The sequence below is a fragment of the Parus major genome, chromosome 4 (assembly GCF_001522545.3).
Source record: "Parus major isolate Abel chromosome 4, Parus_major1.1, whole genome shotgun sequence".
In the NCBI taxonomy this organism is placed as follows: domain Eukaryota; kingdom Metazoa; phylum Chordata; class Aves; order Passeriformes; family Paridae; genus Parus; species Parus major.
Window position 1 is genome coordinate 45,827,789 of NC_031771.1, and position 18,012 is coordinate 45,845,800.

The 18,012-nt window shown below is 40.8% G+C and overlaps 1 protein-coding gene across 6 annotated transcripts in view; it reads left to right on the forward strand.

The window, feature by feature from the left end:
• The window catches only part of APBB2 (amyloid beta precursor protein binding family B member 2), a 162,364-nt gene that overhangs the window by 12,133 nt on the left and 132,219 nt on the right, over positions 1 to 18,012 (forward strand). The window lies entirely within an intron of this gene.

Below are 18,012 nucleotides of genomic sequence, written 5' to 3' on the forward strand. Positions count from 1 at the left end.
CAACCTTGAACACCTCCCCAGGGATGGGGAATTCACAGCTTCTCTGGGCAATCTGTTCCAGTTCCTCACCACCCTCATAGTAGAGAATTTCTTCCTAATATCTACTCTAAACTTACTCCCTTTTGGTTTGAAGCCTTTTCCCCTTTTCCTCTATATCCTCTTTCTCCTTTTCTTGTATCCTATTTCTCTTTCTTGTAGACTCTCTGAAAGAGAACTTCATGGTTTTTTGGGGTTTTTTTTTAAACTCTATCCTGAGCGTATTCAAATATGAAGTATTGTGTTTTCATTCTTTGCATATTTCTTGATTTGGTTCTAATAGAATATAAACATGTGTAAAAGTTACTTATTTTCCAAAATCGTAACAGCCCTGCTGCGTTTGAAGCACAGTGTGTGCTTACAAATGAAACAGTCAGACTGGTAAGTTTTAAAACAGATATTAAAGGAAAGACTAGTTAAAGTCATGTATGGAAAATGGGACAAAATGCAGCATAAGTTAATCTGTTGGTGGACTGTGTCAGAGTAAATGACCCTTTATTTTCTTTTTCCTACCTTAAGATGTGAGTCAGGATAAATATTTTTAGTTCGGCAGGTCTTTAATGAAACATTTGTTAAGGCAGTTGTTAGAGTTACAAAGCAGTTAAAGGATGTACTAAAGGGGAAACAATAGAAGAGCAAAGGAAATGCCTAGATTGGAGAAGACTAGGGGTGGATGTTGCCAAAAAAAAAATTGTCAACCAGAATTTAGGAGTACTCAAAAGGTGCACTTAATCTTGTTGGTATTAAATGAGATGATGTAGATGCATCTAGCCCTTATACAGAAGAAGTAGAGCCATTATACTGTAGAGTTCTTGTCTAGGAAGGAATTAAACATTTTGATAATGAGAAGTGAGAAAGATAATTTGAAATCCAACTTGGTGATGCAAGTATTGGCTTTACCCCACACAGTACCCAGCATTCTGGGGGGCACACGCTTTGGGATTTCTTGTCCCTTGCTTTATCTGGTCTTTCCCTGCCTCCTTTCCAGCTCTGCCTCAGTTTGCATGTTTTTGATCTCACCTCTTCTTTCTACAACTTTCTGAAGTTGTACAGCACTCCTTGTGCTTATAGCTCTGGAAAAGCTAATTGAAACAAAATTTTGCTAATTGTCTCTGGAAGTGGCACAAAGAATGACTGGACTGGCTTGCTCAGCCTGGGAAAAGGGAGAAGTGCTCTACAGTTCCTGGACTTTGAACTGCTTGTGGCTTTATGGTTTCCCAAACTGTGGTTGCAATTTCCTATTTGGCTGTTCAGAGGTGAATTCCAAAAGCTTCGGCAGAGTTTTGGTGTTTCTTGCTGCAAAAGCTTTGGCAAGGACTTCACTGCATACATAATTCTAATAACAGTGTATTAAATATAGAAGGTTGTATAATACATTAGTATTTATTAAATACTATCATTATCTGAATTTATAAAGTTCATGGTCATGTTGTGTGTGACCTGAAACCCCCCAGGTTTGAACTTAGTTTGTATATTAGAGTTGCCTAAGAATACCAAAAGACATCCCCTCTCCCTGATGTTTTTAGATGTCTGTGTAGCATTACGGTGTGTAAGTAATTCGTATCTTTGAACATAGTGCTGGGGAAGGATGGGCAGTCCCAAGAGCAGTGCTAGGATTTCCCTGCTGTCAGCTTTCCACACTTCATGGTATGTAAGTTATAGGCTGCCTTCTCCAACCCATGAAGACAGGGAGTGATGATCCAAGTAGCGTCTCTTCTTGTTCCTTGCAGATCTGCATGGCAAATCAAGGTGGCTCTGTAAGGTCAACAGAGAAGATGTTAGAGCAAGAATGAGGGTTGGCTTCTCCAAATACTCTACTGTATTTAAAATCTTTTTGGCAGCAATTCAAGATTTTATGTAGACAGTCAGTGGCGAACCTTTAATACATGTGGTGATATCTTTCCTGTGTTAGACTCAAAGAACAGTGTAGAAAATAAGTTTTTCCTGTCTAAAGGAAACCATTTGCCACCCTTGTTATTGATGGGTGGTATGCTAATTCTAAGTAACCCATTGGAATTGGCATGAGTAAGATAAGATGGAGAAGTGTTGACTTCGAGTCACTCATGGTCAGGAGTTAAATATAGCACTGTGTATTCTTAATTCTGTAAAATTCGTTGTTTCCAGGATTCTTAAAAAAACCTTTGGATCTGAATAGCTTGGGATGCTGCTATTAAGTTACAACAGGGATTTAGATGTTCTGGGAAAATGCTTTTACCTGCCAGGATAATATTTGTTAATTTCTCTTCGCAATATGTGGTTCCTTTGGCTTTGCTTTTATATTTTAGGCAGTACTTTAATGTCTTCAAGACTTTGACTTTGGCCTACTGGTGCTAGTAGAATAGATGTGCTGAAGTACTTCCCTCTAAGTGGAAGTGGTCCCTGAATCATGTTTGAAAGCCGTGCCACTTTGTTCAAAATACAAAATGATGCCTTTCCCTCCCCAGGCTGGACATTGGGTGTTGACATTGGGTCATTTGCACAGTGAAGAGCACAGAGACAGCTTTGCTCTTCCTTGAATTATCTGACTCTGAACGCTTTGGCTTTAGGCTCAAAGTGTCCAAGCATCAGCCAAGTTGGAGCGTGTTTTTGATGTTCTTTCCTGGCAGTGAGACCTTTGTAGTTTCAGGATTGTTTTTCAGAGACATGCTTTTAGTCCTAGTGGTTCAGCTGGTGGTTTAAAAATTTTATCAATATAAAAAAATTGATATATATCAAAAACCCATGAGAAACCACTTACCTGATGTAGGGGGACTGGAGTTTGAATCCGGTTGGTGAAATTTTGAGATCAAGATATGCTTTAATTGAAAATATTCTCTTGCTATAAAGCATAATTTTTGCTATAGAGCAGCTGCAAAACACAAGGTAAAATTGCCCTAAGCTAAAGATTTATTGGTTTTGCTTTTTTTCTTTCCTCCTCTTCCAAAACAATCTGCAGTATGTTGTGAAGCAGTGTTCAAAAAAAGCATGGCTTTGTGTGGAAGGCAGGAGCACAGCAACAGGCAATTACTAATGGGTTTTGTACATGGTGCAATGGGAGTAAGGTAGGGAAGCTGTGGCACAAGAGCAGAGGAGCTGTAAGTATATGCTGTTTGATATTTCAGTCTGCTGTGCTGGGTTGGACCATAAACATCTCTCCCTGTTTCCCTTTTTGTGTTTTGCTCCCTGCCAAGGCAGATGTAAACTTGCAGTGTTATTTGAGGTTTCTCTGTACAGACATACCTTTTAACTGCAGTTAGGGTGGAACACATCCCTCCCCGACGGGTAACCTGTAGTAACATTGCTTATGTCCCTGTGTGACCAGAAATACAAAGATAACAAACATTTTCCTGCTGTAAAACTTTCCCCCAGGTTTAAATGGATAGGAAGGTTCAGTGTGGCTGATTAGTTCTAATTACCCCCCTTCCCCAAGCAAATAATTAAAGGTTGCTGTTAAATTCACCTCATTCTCTGTTAAACCTCCCTGGTCATATTAAACTGCCTAAGTCAAGTAGTGTTTTTAGTGCTGGTAAAGGAAAGCATTATATTGAGAAAAACACTTTATGGTGGAACAATTTTAAAATTATATGGAAACATAGTATTTAGCAACCAATAAAATTATTTGTATTGCAACACATGAGAACAAAGGAGTTAAGAGTGTTGTGTATCTGCCATGAGGGTGCCTGCCTTCAGCTCCTGCATAACTACCCTGTGCTTAATCATGAACGGATCTGTCTACACTGGCACATTGGCAGTGCTAGGGAATTTAACACATGCTCTAATGTCTAGTTTATGTAAGGATTCCTACATATTTCAAATACTTGGTAACTGTGCTTATGTGTTTTGGGGGAAAATGTGGAGGGAGGTAGCTTGAGGGGTGTTGTTCTGTTGGTAGTAAAATAATTACACATCTATCTTTTCTCACTGAGTCATATTTGAGGTGTAGGTGCCCTTAAGGCCTCACTTTCCATAGTCCCTGGGGAAATTTCTCCACCTGGATTCTTAGCACTGGTGTTCAAAGTGCCAGCTGCAGTCTAGTGTTTGGTCATGTAAAAGATAGCTAGCATGGTAGATACATCTACAGGGATGGTGTGACATCCAGGAATTGGCAGGAGGGAAATTCCTCTGGCTGGTTGTTGGTTTACTTGCAGGTCAACTCTTTTATTATGGATGGTTAAGTGAAGAAAAGACTTTGAGTGAGTGCCAGGCTATTTCTTCTTGAAAGACTAGTCAATAAATTGTTTAAGAACTTATGAACAGCAGGAATTAGCAGCCTGGCAGCCTAAGCTGTTACAGGCTTTGAGAAGCATGTGCTCGGGAGCATTTTTCCTTTGCTTTGTCAGGACAGCTACATTTTACAATGGTCATTATGCTCCTGGCAGGGTTTGCAAACACATCCAGTTGCATTTGGCTTGACTCCTGTTGCTGTGGTGTTTTGCTTTTCCAGAGTTCCTTTAACTGCAATTCAACACCTTTTATCAATCTGGCCTTGCCACAGCATGGAAACAAGAAAGGCTTGCATAGGAAGTCACTGTCTGGACCCTGACTGATGTTACTTATGTGTTTCATCATCCTCTTCTCCCAGTGTGGAATATTTTTGGCCACCAAGGTAGGGAAAGCCTACCAGCTCAATGGCAACACAAGGGGCAGCATTGTAATGAAGTTTCCCCTGTTGCTGAGTGGTGGTTTTAAGTTAGAATGGGGAGACTTTGTTAAATTTTGAAATTTTTGTGTGTTCTTGAGTAAAAAGAGGACTTCTTTTCTGAAATTTCCTAATGCCCTGAAATATGTGCAGTTATAAGTTCGGCCAAAGTTGAGATACATCAGTACATTTCAATGAAAACCACAAAGTGTTCATGGCTAGGGATACCTTTCATGAACTTCCTGTTCAGTTCTTTAAAACAATTAAAATTGAGGTATTCTGTTCCAACTCCTTTTTCATTGTAAAAGTTTGTTTAGTTTTTTAAAATTTTTTTTGTGCCTTGAAAACTGCACTTTTCCTTTTAAATGAACTTAAGAATTCATTTAAGAGAGGTTGAAACAAAACGCTAAAAACTTAATTTGTTTTATTTTTCTATATTCCATTTCTTTCCAGACTCCTGGCTCTTCTGAAGAGTTTAGGCAGAGAGGCAGAGAAGTTGGGGGAGCTTGTGAAGGTTTGGGGATTAGGTGTAAGATGTACAGCTACCCCATCTGCAGGGATACAGGAAGGGTACCACTGTTAGCTCTTTCAAAAGCTTGCTGTTGAATCCAAAAGAAATCTCTTGAAAACCTTCAGACCCATTCAGATTACATGTAGTGTGTGGTTTTAGATTCATGCTCTTTTTCCAGAGCTTCAAGCCCATATCACCAAGCACAGATGAAAAGAATATATGAAGAAGTTCAAGGAAGAATAACAGGCACCTCACTGCAGCCAGCTGCACTCTAACTTGGTACAGATACAAAGATAACAAACACTTTCCTGCTGTAGAACTTTCCCCCAGGTTTAAATGGATAGGAAGGTTCAGTGTGGCTGATTAGTTCTAATTACCCCCTTACAAATGGTGCTGTCCCTTACAATTACAAAAACAATGTCTGGCATCCTTGGTTGTAAAAGCTGGTTGTGGAGGAGGGTTGCATTCTGCTTGGTGTTTCTAGCTGAGGACACGCATGTTAAATGATTAAAAGAGCAATTTGGGAAAGGTGTTCCTTATGTCACTTCAGTGTTGTGCAGTGTTGGAGTAGTGGTTAATGTGTCTCTGGTGTGAGGATGGTAACAGGCTGCTCAACTCAAGTAGAAGTTGTGTAACTTAGAACTTCAGAGCTTCTTTCTGGCAGTTAAGATAAAAGATATACACTGTGATTAATGAAGGAATAGTGATGATAGGACAAAAAAGTACTATCAGACGCTGTTTGAACAGCTGTGGTTTCTATGATAAAGACAAATCCCTTCACATAAAACGAATTACAGTTTAGGAATTAAGCCTGTTTTGAATATAAATTTATATTTAAATTCTGAGAGGAAGCTTTTGTCTGTCTCCCTGAAGCTGTGTGAAATCCTTTGAGGGAGAAGGGAGTACTTAGAAAGCCATTTCTGATATTAAATGGCTTCTGAGAAGTTAGGCTCATCAAACCCCGAACTTGGGGTTTGGGAGTTCGTGTTCACAGGGTGGGAAAAACTTTGAGGAGCAGCTGATTCTGGAGTGTGAGAGGTCAGCTGACCTGGATACCCTTTGTGCCCAGGCATTGCTCCTTGTCCCCATTCCCCTGCTGGAGGAGAGGCTGCTGGGGGCTGACTGCTCCCTACAGCCTCTGGCACTGCTGCAGCCCCTCTGTGGAGTTCCCTGGCCAGTGTACTGTGAAGCTGAACAGATTCCAGTGGTAAACAAGCTTGTAATCAATTAGGCACAAGGTGAAAAGAACAAGGAAGGAAAACCAAAAAGTGATAGCTGGATATGAAATACCACCAGGGCTTCATTAAGGGCCATACAATAGACAGCTACTCAGCATCTTGATCCCTGTGTGTGCAAGGTGAGCCAAGGCCTCCATCACACGTCCTGTAAAGGTTAGCTTGGTTGTATCCCTACATCGAAACATCCTTTGCACATTTGAGGGTGTCCTCTGCTTCTAAAATAATGGTTTCTGTATCTCTGTTCAATCTGGTGTGGATGTTTACCTCCCCCTTGCCTCCAAGAGCCTCTAGTCTAAACCTGATTTATTCAAGTCCTCTAACTTTGTACTTAAGTGGTATGATTTTATACAGTGCTCTGAGAAGTTGTGAACTTCTGTCACAGTTTGTACTCAGCACACTTTTTCCTTTGGAAGAAGATAAATGTGAAGAGCATGAATTACAGTTCAGAAATTCTCCCCCTGCTGGGCTCATTGTGAGAGGGGAACCCAAAATCTGGAGGCAAAAGCTGTTTTTATGGCAGCAGAAATAATTTTTAATTGAGATTTGCTATTCAGATGTCGCTTTTATGTTTCCTATTTCAGTCTTGAAAGAGGTCTGTTTTATATGATGAAATAAATGACTTTTTAATAAGCATATAACTAGTATCTTCCAAAACTCTGTAATTTAGGCACTTATGTGAATAATAGCACATGATGTATAATAGTATGTTGCCTTCAATTTTCCAAACTCTATTAGAAAGGGCACTGATGCACAAATATATAACTTCATTAGGTCTTTATATTTAGTACTTTGCAGCCCACTTTATGCAGATATTCTTATTTGTATTGCAGTGCAATTGAATCATTGGCATAATCTTCTGAGCATTTAGACTGCCCAATTATGATTGCAGTGAGTCTGCAGAAATTAATGAATACAACAACTTCTCTAGGTTTTAACTTTCTTTCCATTGACAAGTGTGCTGGAAGGAAAAGTTGGGGAAAATAATCTGGTTTTAACTTACTGGGTTAGCATATGGCTTCAGTCTGAATGGAAGCATTGGCTCTTAGCATCTGCAGAAGACAGCTGCCTCATGGGTCTGAGATGCTGGGCTCTGACATCTTCATGCAAGGGTGTTAGTGATTCCAGTTCCCTCCACTTTACCTGCAGAGTTGCTGTGGAAGGGGGTCTTTCATTCCAGTGTAGTGGAGGGAGCACATTTCTACACTGTTTCTGGAGATGACTAACAAGGCTTCTCAGTGGAGTATATTTGGTTTGGGGTCCTTGAGCACCTTGAGTCTTCACAGTGGGTGGAATTTCAGGAAAGTCAAAATGTTCTTATTTTAAGTGCTTTTTTCCCCACCTTTTTGGTTGGTTTTCTTTTTCTTTTGTCTTCCCTCCTTCTAGAGTGCTGCCCACAGTGAAATGTGGTATGCAGTGATGTACACTTTGCCATAGAAGTCGCCTGTATTTTCCCATTGGTGTCCTGCTTGTGTTTTCATCACTTTGCTTTTTGCAGAAACAGCCTTTCATTAGAGCTGAAGCATAGATTTTGTGCTCAGGCTGTACATGACACTTCCTTATCTTTCTTTTGCAAGTGCTTGTTCTTTGTTTCAGACTATGTAAAGGTCCAGACAGCAAAATGACATCCTGAAAATACCAAAAGGCCTCTGGCTATTCTAGAAGAATTGAAATTGAATTCCTATTTTCATCAGGACATCATTAATCATAGCCTTATGTGATGAGCAACTCCATTGTATGTGTGAGGACAGATAGCTGTTGAGAACAGCTCTTGATATATTCAAGTCTTTATTTTGCTTTGATCCTAAGTGGTCACCGTCAATGCGAAGGTGAAGCTCATAGGTCTTTTTCTACAAGCTGTTACCTGAAGCGATTGGTCTTCCAGAGAGTAAAATCTACCAGATTCACCGAAGGTGAATGTAGAGAAGAGCAGCAAGCAGTGAAATGTGCTTTTTATGACTGGAGTTGATGAGTTTGAAGAGGGAATGGTGGAGGATTTCAGTTGCATCTCCTTTGGTGATGGCAGTCATATCTCCCAACCTGGCACACTTGTTAAATGTTGGTATTTCACTCAGCTGTGGGAGCAGGTAAGAAAAAAAGGAAAGAAATTACAAGCTACATGTCTGTTAGTATTTTACAGTGTGCATACAGTATTTTATGTGTGCATACAGTTCCATCATTGTCATGGCACTTCTGTAGCTCTGTTACTGAATATTTCATCCCTCACTGGGATGTATCAAACCACAGTTTGGTGGGGAGTTGGGCCATAACTGTTGAGGTTTTCTCCAAGTATGGAGAGCTTTTCCTCATGTGTGAGGACTTAATCTCATGATATTGATATCAGGAGAGGGAGAGAATCTGCCCCTCATCTTCTGTTTGGGTAGAGATGATGTCTTGGCCTTCAGTAGGGAGAGAAAGTGAATGGTCTTGTGCAAACTAGAATGAGTTACTTTTTCTGGGACCGTATCTTGGGACAAAGGGACTTTTAAAAGAAGACCCTGAGAAGATAGTATTTGGATGAGGTAGAAGAGGTTACCCACTGGAGGAGCTAACATCCTGGAAAACAATGATTTGGACTAAAGATTACCTTCCTAGAATAGAAAGGAAGATGTAACAAATCTTCATGGTCTCCAAGGACCACTTAATTAATTTTGAACACCAAAAAATGTAGTCATAGTTTTTTGGCTTACAAAATGGCAGAAAAAGGCATAAACCCTTTTTTTTTTTTTTTCAGCTGGAAAGAAATTCATCTGAGCTTATTTTGAAGGCAGTGAGATAATTTAATCCTACTAACATTAATTTATCTAAGCTTCAAGCTAGGACATTTTTTCTCCGAGAAAACAGATCTTTGCTCATGCTAAATATATGCTTCCTGAGGTGAATGGGTTGGAAAGTCTTCAGCAGCACAGGCAGTACTGAGAAGATCATTAAGAATGTGTATGTTCCCAGATGCTGAGCATGCAATTTCTGAAACAATTTAAACTTTTAACTGCACAATTTATGGAGGGGGTTCTAGCGTGTGTGTTGTGTGTGAAACAGCAAGAGGAGTAAGGGAGTTCTGTGGATGGATGTCTGACAAATCTCCAGATGGAAAATGCACCAAAGTGTCATTTTAGTCAATATTCTAGAACTATGGGACAGATAGGTCTAAGAGCAGAAAGCATTCAAAGGAGAGCTATTTTTCCTTGAGAAGTAGACAGTTCTGCCAGCTCTGCAGAAGTTAAGCATTTCTCTGAGTTACCCTTGTGTACTGTTCATGTGGAGCTGTCCTTCCTGTTTGCATGAGGATCAGTGTGGAGGGTCTTATGGTTTTCTATATAGTTGTGTAGCTTGTATTTTTTTGTCTCTTGGCTCTGTTTGGTTACTGCTCCTTTGTTTTCCCAAACAGGTTGGCTTTGTATGGGTGGCAGCCAGGAAGGGCGGAGAGGACGTTGTAGGGCAGGTAGAATCATGGAGTCATTGGATGTTTTGGATTGGATTGGAAGGGATCTTTAAAGATCATCTGATCCAAAAACCCCACTGCCATGGGCAGGGACATGTTACTTTTTGCTAGACCAGGTTGCTCAAAACCTCATCCAACCAGACCTTGAGCATTTATTTGCAGGGATGGGGCATCCACAGCTTCTCTGGGCAATATGTTCCAGTGTTTCATCACCCTCATCATAAAAATATTTTGCTTATGTCCAGTCTAAATCTACTCTTTCTCACTTCAAAATCTGTTCCAGTTTCAGCACAAATTCCGCTCCTGTGTAGGGTTCCTTTTGTCTGGTACCAGAGTCAGACCCACTGTGGAATGAGCTCTATCTGTGCCAGGCAGGTAGAGTGGTGCTGTTTGAGACTGGATGTTGTCAGGGTGGATTAGACACTGTGTCCCTCTATTTTCAATACCTTGTCCATGAGGTGTCACTGCTGTATGTTTCCAGAGGAAAAAGTAGATGCATCTCTGGGTTTTATGGTGTCTCTCCCACTGTTGTTTTGTTATGGTCTGTAACAGTTAGAGGTAGACCTGTGCCTTTAAGGTTGTTAATAAATGAGTCTTAGTAATAATCCTGGCATAGATGGAACAATTCTCCCTATCCTGATACCCACATAAAATGTTCCATATTTGACTTCCATGACTTCCTGCCAGAATTAGTTTTTATATTTATATACTCACACACTCTTTTGCACAAGCAAGCAGAAATTGCCAGGCTTCCTTTTCCAAATGGTTTTCTGTCTTATCATACTTGGATTTTTTTCAGCAGATTTGGGTTGTTCAGGAAGACAGTGTATTTTGAGGGTTTTTCCATTCCCAGAGCCAGACTTGTTACATCTTTATGAAAAAGGTAACCTTGTCTGGTTTAGCAGCACCTTTTGAAGTGATTAGCACAGCGTGGCAAAGGAATCTGCACTAGCATCCTCTAGAAGACATTAATTAGGCTAACATTACTCTTCATCTCAGTTCCATTTATGTAAAGCTGTGGAATTTGAGGTTCTGCTTTTTAAACCATGAATGCATCTTGAACCTTTTGCTCAGCTGTTTCAAGTCCTTTTCTAGATGTTATAATTAATGGTTTAGTTAAAAATCCCGTGAGGTTTTATAGCTGGCTTAAAAGCTTGCATTTAGTGCACATTTGTTAATACTCAGATCCGTTGGTGTCTTATTTCTTGTCCATTCATGTCACTTATTTCTCTCTGCAGACTTCTCATGGTCCTGTCAAATACTGCTTTACATCAGAAACTGTCATTTTCTGAGGCTCCTACCTTTTATCTCTCTCTGCTGCAGCCTTCCTTTCAGTTCATTGCATTGTGAGATACTTCAAAAAGACAAGGATGTGGGAGATAGGATGTTACTCTTTGTTCTTGTGCACACTGAACCCTTGTACTGACCCTTGCAATTGTTCTCCCAGCTGGGGTTTGGTATGTGTGCATCTCACCACCTGCCCATGATCTGGTTATCTTGGCAAACCCATGCTGCCTGGGGAGGTGCATGTGGCAGTCCTTGCTTCCTCCTTGGCTGGGTGGGCAATACAAAGCACACTTCATTCAAAATGCATCAGGAATTACTGACTGACAAACCTGCTCTCAGACACTAGTGTGCCTGTTGTGGTTGCCCATGTTACTTTGGAGAAGTTCAGGTTTGTGTGGCAGCTACTAGTGGTATCTACAGAGCAGTCTGAGTTCTTTTTGCACTAAATTAATTTTGTGAAACACATCCACATTGATACTACTATGCATAGTGCACTAGTTCAAAGAATGAAGGGCAGTTCAGGTGGATAAAGTGGTCTTGCCTGGATAACTACAGCTATTTAAGAATTAGGAAGAAAAAAAATTATTTTGGCTGAAATTATTTGAAGCGTTTTCTTCTTTCACCAGTAAATGTCATTTGCTTTAGAGGCATTAAAAACTTGGGTCTTGTCCAGCTGTTCTTGTTCTTTCCCCCTCCTTATTTAGCTTTATGCCAAGAAACATATCCTCTCTAATGACTCAAGCATGAGAACTCTATTTTATTTTTTTTTTTGAGTCTACATTCTATGTACACATGTACATCCTGTTAACTTTTAAATAGCAACTGTTTGGAATTAAAGCTATGTAGTAATGATGAAACTGTTCTTGAATCCATGGTGTAAAAACTTAGAGTAGTTCAGATTTGTGAGGAGGGGGTCCCACATGTAGTGAGATGAATGGACAGCTGGCAGATGCTCTTGGTTGCTCTCAACTGTGTGAAGAGGGGGCTCAGCCCAGGTTTCCAGCTGACTTCCATTACCTCCCATCCAAAACTGATTGTCGTGTCTTAACTATTTCTAAGTACATGACCGGAAAAGCATAAGATTTGAAATACAGCTTTCCAAGTATTTCTATGTAGTAGTCAAAACTTTTCAGGATTATTGAAGGGATAGTTCAGTATTAATTTTTAATGGCCCACAATGTCTTATTTTAACTCAAAAGGCATAGTCTCTGTCGTGAGGAACTAAGGCTGTATCACTTTATTAAATAAAACATCACAACAGAGTCCTTGTGTTTGGTGAGCTTGATGGTACTTAGTGTTCAATTTGATAACAGCACCCATTCATGTGTTGCTTTGATTTGGCTGCACATGAAACTTAATTTTCAGAGATTCATATCTGTTCTCTGTTCATATGTTAAAAGAAATATTGAGGTAGCTTCCAGCAATAAAACTAAACTGACCACCTTTCCTGTGAAACTTCCAGAACTTCCGGCTTCTGTTCTGGCTTAAAATTTATGGTGTTAAAATAAACACCCTTTCTTCTGTCATTTCCACAGCCGATTTTAGCCAGAATGTGAAAGCAAGGAAACATTGTAACAGTAACAAATTAACATTTTAAAAAATCATCATGATAATTAAGATTTCTAATGAAAAGTCACAGCTTCAGATTTCTGGTACAAAAAAAGGTGCCTTTATGCCGGCTTATACTTCAAATATTAAGATCTTGGTGCATACATACATAGATAGAGAGAGGAAAACATGAGTGTAGGGAAAAAAAAGCTAAATAAAGACAAGTTTTTGGTAAAAATTACATAACTTAAGGAACAATTGGAAGATTGGACCAGATAATAGAGTGTGTATTAGGGGTTAGTTAGGGGTAGTGTGAATGCTGTCTTGGTGTTCCTCATGCAAGCGTAACCGCTGAGATCAAATTATGTTTTCAAATTGTGATTGAGCATTAGTCAATAATTCTGTACACATAGGTCAAATATTTTCCAGTTCTTAATTGGCTTCTGTATATAGTGTGCTGATGGTAGCCATTATTATAAAATCATTTAGGTTTGGAAGAAGACCTATCATCTAGTCCAGCTGTTACCTTAGCATTGCCAAGTCCACCACCAAGCCCTATTTCTAAGAGCCCCATCTATATGCCTTTTAAATGCCTCCAGGGATAGTGGTTCCATCACTTCCCTGGGCAGCTTGTAATGTTTGACAACCCTTTTAGTGAAGAAATTTTTTCCAGTATCCAATATAAATCTGCCTGGCACAACGTGAGGCGGCTGCCTCATGTCAAATGACTTGTTATCTGGGAGAAGAGCCTAACCCTTACCTGGCTGCAATCTCCTTTCAACCTTGGCTCTCTTTTAGAGAGTGAAAAAACCCCCGTGAACCTCCTTTTCTCCAGATTAAACAACCACAGCTCCCTCAACCGGTCCATCTAAGACATGTGCTCTAGACTCTTTGCTAGCTTTTCTGCTCTTGTCTGGACATGCTCCAGCATCTCATACAGTTTCTCCTGTAATGAAGGGCCCAAAACTGAACACAGTTCTGGAATTGCGGCCTCACCAGTGCTGAGGACAGGACAATGACTGCCCTACTTCTGTTGTTTCTGGTGTGTTTCTAGCCACACTGTTTCTGATACAAGCCACTGTATCAGGATACCACTAGCCTTCTTGGTCACCTGGGCACACACTGGCTCATGATCAGCTGGCTGTTGACCAGCACCCCCAGGGCCTCTTCCCCTGGGCCACATTCCAGACACTGCCCCCAGCCTGTTGTGCTGCAGGGGGTTGTTGTGATCCAGGTGTTGGACCCAGCATTCGGCCTTGTTGACCTTCATCCAGTTGGCCTCGGGCCATTGATCCAGCCTGTTCAGATCCTTCTATGAAAGCCTTTGTGTCCTCCAGTAGATCAATTCACCCACCCAACTTGTGTCGTATGCAGGCTGTCTGCAAATGCACTTCATCTACTTGTCCAGATCATTGACAAGGATATTAAACAGAGCTGGTCCTGAGCTCTGGGTGCCACCACTTGTGACTGGCTGTCAGCTGGATGTAACTCATCACGACTCTCTGGGGCTGGCCATCCAGCCAGTTTTCTACCTGAAGAACAGTGCACCCATCCAAGCAATGATCAGCCAGGTGCTCTAGGAGAATGCTGTGGAAAATGGTATTAAAAGCTTTACTAAGATGCAGGCAGACAACATCCACTTCCAGCATCTCTCTGAACACACAGCTTTTAATCTTCTGTTAGGATGTTTCTACCAAATTGTCGCCAACATGCAGCAAAAGCCAGGGAAGGTAAGAAAATGAAACCCAAGTTTTAACATCAGTGAAGGAGTAAGAAAAGGGTTAAAACAGTGAAATGGTTGTTAGTATTTGATATGCAAATGAACATAATTCCTCAAGTAGGTTTTATTGTTGAGTTTAAAGCTTGGAAGAAAGCTGACTTTAGATGGTGGTGTTTGTGATAAGATACAAATGCAATAATGCAGGCAAACTTGCTGTCTTGTTCAGCCAAGCGTTGTTGGAATTTTTTTTTTGTAGTGAATAGTATCATGCCCCCCCAGCTTCTGCACTTGGTTGTTGTAGAAGGATTATCTGCATTGCACATAAATGTGCTGTGGCTATGGAGGAGATCTGAGCTGGTTTCATGCCATCTGGCACAGGACCAGAAGCAATGTGCCTGAGCTTGGGCAGCAGGGTGCAGCCTTGGCAGTTTGGGCTGGTGCCATCTCAGGGATGGATCTTTGTGCTTTAGAGTCAGCATTGCTGATATTCCTAGTGTACTCCTGTACACTTACATTACTCTTGGTTTTACATCTATGGGATTGTATTTTTTAAAAAAGGCTTTATAGATTAAAGAAAAATAGTCATCGCTTGCAACAGCAGTCACCCATCCAGGCATTTTGTCCTTTGCACCTTTACTTTGTAATGTGCATAAAGTTAACACTTGGACTTATAATTTTTTTATAACATTATATCTGAAGGTCTTTTAAGCCTTACTGTTTTATAAATTGGCTTTGGGTTTCTGCAGGGAAAATAATGCTTATATATCCATCAAATTTAAGGGATTAAGATGAGGAAGAAGTTAAATGGTGGGAATAATGTGTTTGAATTGCAGGAACACAAACATGGTTGTATGAAAGATGTTAGGAAACAGTCTGTTCTCTGTTACACTTTTAGAGATCTTCAGTGAAAAAGAGGACCTTTGTGTTTTTACACACCCTCAGGAATGCACTCTGGAAGGTGGGGTACCTCCGAATGCTTTTAACAGTCTAATCAGTGCATAAACAACCCCATAGGCTGCTTTCTTAGTTGAAGGACTGTGCTTGTGTGGTATGCATTTCTGGCTAGATTCAAGTAGAGGTTTTTGAAGGCCTTTTTGCATTTTCTGTGGTAAGCCTCTGAACAAAATATTTGGAGAACGCACCCCTATGGTGTTCCTAGGTCGTCTTGTTTGTCAATGATCTGTTTCAAATCTGTGTTTAGAAGAAAAGTACTTGACTACCTTTTCAAGTGCACCTTTGGCTTATTTCTAAGCTCTGCATATTTAAGGAAAATACTACTGCAATATGCTCTTAAGGTGCTGTATGACAGCATAAACTGGAAGTTTTGGCAATAATGCCTTTGTAGTGAAACTTAAATGTTAGATTGCAGTGTTAGTGGCATGGATTGCTGTGTAATTGAACTTTTTTATTAGAAGCAACTAGATGTGTTCATAATTTCTGTGGAAAGTAAGCAGTCTGTTCTCTTGGAGGAATTTTCTTGACTGTCTGTCTGACTTAACTTTCCTAAAGTCATCTCTTATTTGATAATAGAAAATAATACCTGACTGTTTGGGTTTGTGCTGAGAAAAAAGGAAGGAAGTCTCTCTCTTTCCCTTTGTGCCTTGGGGTGGCCGGGCACCTCAGGCTTGCGCAGTGTGCTGAGCATCTCCTCAGCTGTGTGTGCCTCCCTGCCATTGCTGTATTTCCCAACTGGCCCTCTCCTAGCAATGGGTTAGGGTTAGGGTGTGCTGTTTTGGGTAGGGTCACACAGAGGGTGATTTGCCTTATCTGTTAGTGGGAAGGATGCTAATGCTTTGGAAGATTCCTGTCATTCCTGTGATGGAAATTGGTCTGTGTATTTTGAATACACATTCAAATGATGAATTGTCTCATCAACAAAGCATTGGTGTTTATAACAAAACAAAGGTGTGAGGTTCCACTGTGCAGTCTAAACTATTCTTGATTCATGTCCTTGGGACTGTTCTTGCTGAAGTAGGGTATCAGCATCTAGAAGCAACTGTTTCCTTCACTGTGTGATGGCTGCTGGTGGCTTATGTGTTTTGGATTAAGGTATAAATAGGCATATGAGAATTATATCTATATATATCTTCCCATAAAAACAAAAAAAAAAAACTTCTGGGTGCCTCTTTCAGTTCTTGATCTACCTGCTACTCTTGCTGTTTCTGAGCTCCAGCAGGGACAGTCTGTGTCATCAAACATGGGATAAATACAGATGGTCCTGTCATGCTGTGTTTTGTGAGGATGCAGTAGCAAAGGTCAGGGAGTCAGGTTGGGAATCACTCTGTAAGTACAAAAAGGAATCAGCTGGCTGCAGTGACTATCCCTCCCTAGATCTTAGTCATCATGCAGCATGGTGGTGACACAGGAGGTGTGTTTCTAAGCTAGGGCAACCAAGCAAAGGAGTAGTTGAGTGCAGGGGGATGCTTCAGAGTGGCTTTTCTGGAGAGAATTTGCCAAAGTATGCTACCTAAATGGTGAATTTGTTTTCTTAGAACGTGACATTGAGTTTCCAGTGTGCCCTGGTGTGTCCTGGGGTGCATCAGGCACAGCATCACCAGCCAGGCAAAGGAGAGGATTGTCCTGCTCTGTTCTGCACTGGTGCAGTCCCACCTTGAGTGCTGTGTCGGTTGTCACAGCGTAAAAATATAAAGCTATTAGAGAGAGTCCAAAGAAGGGCCATGAAGATAGTGAAGTGTCTAAAGGAGAAGCCATGTGACGACCAGCTGAGGTCACTTGGGTTGTTCTTGGAGGAGATTGAGGTCTACAGCTTCCTCACATGGGGGAGCAGAGGAACAGGTGACAAGCAATAGGGCCTGAGGGAATGTCATCAAGCTGCACCAGGGGATGTTTAGATGTGCTATTAGGAGAAGGTTCTTCACCCAGAGGGTGGTTGGGCACTGGAACAGGCTCTCCAGAGAAGTGGTCACAGCACCAAGCCTGATAGATTTCAAGAAATATTTGTACAATGTTCTCAGACACATGGTGTGATTATTGGGGTTGTCCTGTGCAGGGCTAGGAGTTGGACTTTGATGATCCTTATAGGTCTCTTCCAACTCAGAATATTCTATGATTATATGACTGATATGTGCAAGCACTGAGTGAGGAAATATTTGAGACATTTGCAGTATGCTTTGCAGAACACAGTAGGAAATACTTCAGCAAAGCTCTTGCTAAGAAGTTTCTAAGGAGAGATTTGCTGTGAAGACTGTTTTTTAGGAGGCTTGGTGTGGAGGTGCTGAGGTGAACATGCTGCAGTTTTTGTTGGCACGGAGCCTGCCTCTGGCTGACACACCTTTTGGTAGGCACTTGTGACTTCTCTCTTTTTAAAATGGTTAGTTGGATTAAATAGGACCATGAGGAAGATGAAGTACTTTGTATTCCTTCATTGATGTTGAAATTAATTTGATTTATTAGATCAAGGGAGGGATATAAGCCACAGGTAGAAAATGTATTCCTGTCCTACTGTATCTAACAAGCTCTTGTTTTTCAAATTTATTACCCTGTGTAATGTTATGCTTTACTAGTCTGGAGTAATTTTAGCAAAACTGAATGCTCATTCACTGGCTTCTGCATGCCAGTGAAACTTCAGTGCTTTGAAAGTAGTTTCTGTTCCAC